We start from the raw sequence: 4,219 nt of genomic DNA on the forward strand, positions 1-4,219 counted from the left end.
GTTTGAAGAACAAGTGAGCAGAAAGTAGAAATAACAGAAAACAAGCAAAGGAGGAATTCTAGGCTTGGGAGTTAAGGAGAGTCATTCCCAATTAGACTGTAGATGACACACATGGTAAAAAAAAAACTATTTGCTCTTCCAAACCTAAGTGCTAAGTAGATAGTACAATGTAGGGTCAAGGGAGGACTTTATTTCTAAGAGGGACCACAGACTTGGTCTGTGCAGAAAGGACCAGTGGGGACAAAATGGGCAACTTGGGAGGGAGATGCAGTAAGGTCTAGATCGGGGTCCCCTAACCTCTGGGATCCAATGCGTGATGATCTGAGACAATAATAAGAGTAATAGAAATAAATGTAATGCACGTGAATCACCCCCAAACCACCCCCCACCCTCAGGCAATGGAAAATTGTCTTCCACAAAACGGGTCCCTGGTGCAAAAAAAGGTGGGGACTGCTGGTAGAGCCAGTCAGGGGGCTAGATCTTAAAGAGGGAATGGCCTTAATGCAAGAAACGACATCTCTTCCTGCAAGACCAGAAATATGGATATGAGAATACATGCAAACATAAATAGCTTCTGGATGCTGGAAACTGAGGGAGCTTATGCCTCATTTTCTCTTAAAGTTCCAAAAAGTTAAGGAGAGTGGCAGGTTTTTGAAATAAGCATCACGAGGAAGGGGGCATAACACTCTAAGGATAACATTATAGTTTAATGCTCTAATGCACAGACATAATTTTATTGTTCTGTGTTTTTTATACATATCAGGCCCCCTTTAGCATCTGTACCGTCATAGATAAAATAGTACATCTTACCCAGAATTACTATTACTCATTTGTCTACCCACCTGTCTATCTAGAAATAAACTTAGAGTTTAAAAAAAGGCTTCTAGCCCAGCAGATTGCCTGAAGTATACTGGGTAATTAACAAATATTTAATGAATGATTGAGTAAATGAGTAGATGTTGAATTAGTCCAGCCTTCCCAACTCAACTGTAGACTGCATCGTGTCTTCAAGTTGGTAAGCTTCCTCAAAATGAACTGGGCATCTTAGAAACCAAAGTGGTGTTGTAAAAGATCAAGAAATACATTCTCAGAGAGAAACTTCAAAGGAGGGGCCAATGGAACACAAAAGCAGCTCTACCCAGGGACTTCCCCGGGGGTCCGGTGGCTAAGGCTCCACACTCACAATGCCAGGGAACTGGGTTCGATTCCTGGTCAAGGAACTAGATCTTACATGCTGCAGCTAAGACCTGGTGCAGTTAAATTAAAAATATGCTTTTAAAAGAAACAGCTTTTTTTCTGTCTGACATCTCAGTGAGGTGACAGCGGTAGCAGCCGCCCTCCCAACTTCATTCTGCCACCTGAGGAGAACAAGAAGAAGAAAGATGCCAGAAAGTCAGCCAAGCAAGACAAAGATCCAGTGAACAAATCCCGGGGCAAGCCTAAAAAGAAGTGTTCCAGAGGCAGAGTTGGAAACGAGCTCAACAACCTAGTCTTCTTTGACAAAGCAACATATGAAACTCTGGAAAGAAGTTCCCAACTCTAAGCATATAACTCCAGCTGTCGTCTCTGAGAGAATGAGAAATCCTGGTTCCCCGGCCAAGGCAGCCCTTCAGGAACTCCTTAGTAACGGACTTAGTACACTGCTTTCAAAGCACAGAGCTCAAGTAATTTATTCCAGAAACACGGAGGGTGGAGATGCCCCCACTGTGGGTGAAGATGCAGGAACCCAGTCCGCCAACTGCATTTGGCAAAATAAAACTATATGAAAGCAAAACAAACAAATGGCTCAACCTGTAGCAGAAAATACAATGATGTTCCCCCTCCCAATAGTTCGGTTTTGGATTTTTTTTTTTTTCAAGTTTTAGGGAAAGTATCCTTTGAGCATCCAGAAGCCTTGGGATTTCTGATTCTTAGTGGAATCAGCAGGTGACATGCAAGGGTTATCAGCATCCCTCGCCCAACCTGTTTGCTGGCTTCTTGAACCGTCGCCCCCATAACCTATAGAGACTGAGGCCCAGAGAAGGTAACCAGTTAGTGTCAGATGTGTCCCTGCGTCGTGGGTTTCCCAGTTTGAAGCCTGGACTCCCTGTTGCCAGCCGTCTGTGCTGACAGAGAGAACAATCCCTCAGGCAGGTTGTGAGAGGCGGTCTCTCTCTGCCCTGCTCTGAACGTCCCACAGCAAATGCTAGCGACAGGGAAACATCTTAATACAGTGTGTTGTTTAGCATAATTGATGTGCAGATGCGGCGGAGGGAGAAACAAGCTCAGTTAATTGGTCTCTCAACCTACATTAGCTTTTGCATCTCAGCCAATTAGGCAGGGGCCAGAGGGCCCTGTGCATGGCCATTAGATCCCTCCACGCGGGTCGGGAAAGGTGCTGGTAGCCGGTTCAGACGACTCCGACGTGCGCTGTACGCAGTTGCACTGAGGCCAAGCCATCTGTCCATTTAGGGGCAGGAGACCTTAAACAACCAGCCCGGAAGGTGTAAAACAAGGTCTGGGCTCTCCCACGGGCTGGAGGCATCTTCGAAGCGTCTGGATTTGAAGGATGTAAACCTAATACTAGTCCTACAGCCATCTTCCTAATGAACCCAGAGCCCGGTTCTCTTCTCTGAGCCTCAGCGTATTTGGAAATATCCTGGACATAGAAAGGAAGGGCATGTTCCAAGGAGACACTGTAAGATCTCTGCTCGAAGTGAGATCCTCAGACCACCACCTGGTTGGAGGGTCAGGAAGGCAGATCCCAGGCACGCTCCTGACCGGCTGAATCAGAATCTGCATTTTAATATTTTTAAATTTATTTATTTGGCTGCGTTGGGTCTTAGCTGCAGCACTCCGGGTCTTTGTTGCATCACGTGGGATCTTCATTGCAGTGCATGGACTTTCTAACGGTATGCGGGCTTATTAGTTGCTCCATGGCATGTGGGATCTTAGTTCCCCAACTGGGGATCAAACTCACATCCCCTGCATTGTAAGGTGGATTCTTAACCACTGGGTCACCAGGGAAGTCCCAGAACCTGCAGTTTACCAAGATTCCTAGGCGTTCCATGTGCCTGTCAAAGTCTGAGAGGCAGCATTCCAGGCCAAGGGGCAGTAAATACATTTTATTGGAACTCAGCATGTCCATTTGCTGATCTCTTGATTCAGTGGCCTTCTTGCTACAGTCATGGGGTCGAGTAGTTGTGCTGGAGATCTTGTGTCCTGCATGCCTGAAATAAAGAGTTGGTTCTTTATGAAGAGTTGGCCCACCCCTGTTCTGGGCAGAAAATCTCTGCCACCAATTCATGTGGCCAACATTCCTGTTAGTCCTCAGAGGGCAGGTGACTGGCAGATGTTAAATTTACTGTGTAAACATTGTCACGGGCATTAGGGACAGTGGAGGAAATGTCAGATGATCTTCAATTCAGGTGCTGAGGCATCTGTAAGATTACATAGACACCAGCAAAAGTTGGCCAACACTGAACTTTCTGCTACTTTGCATCAGATGTTTTAAAGGATCCTTTCTCTCCCTCATATGCAGAGTATAAAGAAAAAATGACAATCTTGCACTCTCAATCAAGCGATCTTTGAACTTCTATTTCTCTGTTGCATCCTTGGAAGCATGTTCATGGTGACCGAGAAAGATTCACTTTTTTCTAAATATACTAAGAGGTTACGTTGATTTTATGTCAATTTGGGGAGGTAATTTTATACAGGATGAATTTTGCAAAGAGACTACATTCTTCTCCAGTTGAATTTCACCAGGGTGAAATACGAAGGCAGGTGTGACTGTTCTGCTTTATATATGGCAAAAGGCTTGTTGAAAATACGCATTCCTTGGTGCACGGCATAAAGAGCTTATGCAAAGTCTCCACGAAGACTGCAGTGGCTTATGGTAAGGAAGAGGCCTGCTCAAGCAACATTTCTGAAATTGCTGAGACAGTTTCATAAAAGATCCTGGCCTGGAGCTTCTAAACTTGTGCTCGCAAGCATGTTAAAAACAAGCACCTCCCTGGTTTTGGAAAGCTTTGGAGTTTTCCAAGCTAGTGCTTCCCAAGTCAGTCTCTGTCCTTCTGTCTCTCTGTCTCTGTCTGTCTGTCTGTCTCTCTCTCACACACACCCCCCCATCAACAAAAGCCGGGCTGCAAAAGACTCCAGACGCATGCATCAGTCATAATCGTACCAGTGCCAGCAGTCATGTAACTGCTTAAAGACCTCAACAGCCTTCTGGCACTTAAAG

The 4,219-nt window shown here is 45.4% G+C and overlaps 1 pseudogene; it reads left to right on the plus strand.

The window, feature by feature from the left end:
• The first annotated feature begins 245 nt into the window (after nucleotides 1–245).
• LOC122687900 lies at nucleotides 246–1,766 on the plus strand (annotated as a pseudogene).
• Nucleotides 1,767–4,219: the final 2,453 nt, after the last annotated feature.

This window comes from Cervus elaphus, chromosome 32 (assembly GCF_910594005.1).
Source record: "Cervus elaphus chromosome 32, mCerEla1.1, whole genome shotgun sequence".
In the NCBI taxonomy this organism is placed as follows: domain Eukaryota; kingdom Metazoa; phylum Chordata; class Mammalia; order Artiodactyla; family Cervidae; genus Cervus; species Cervus elaphus.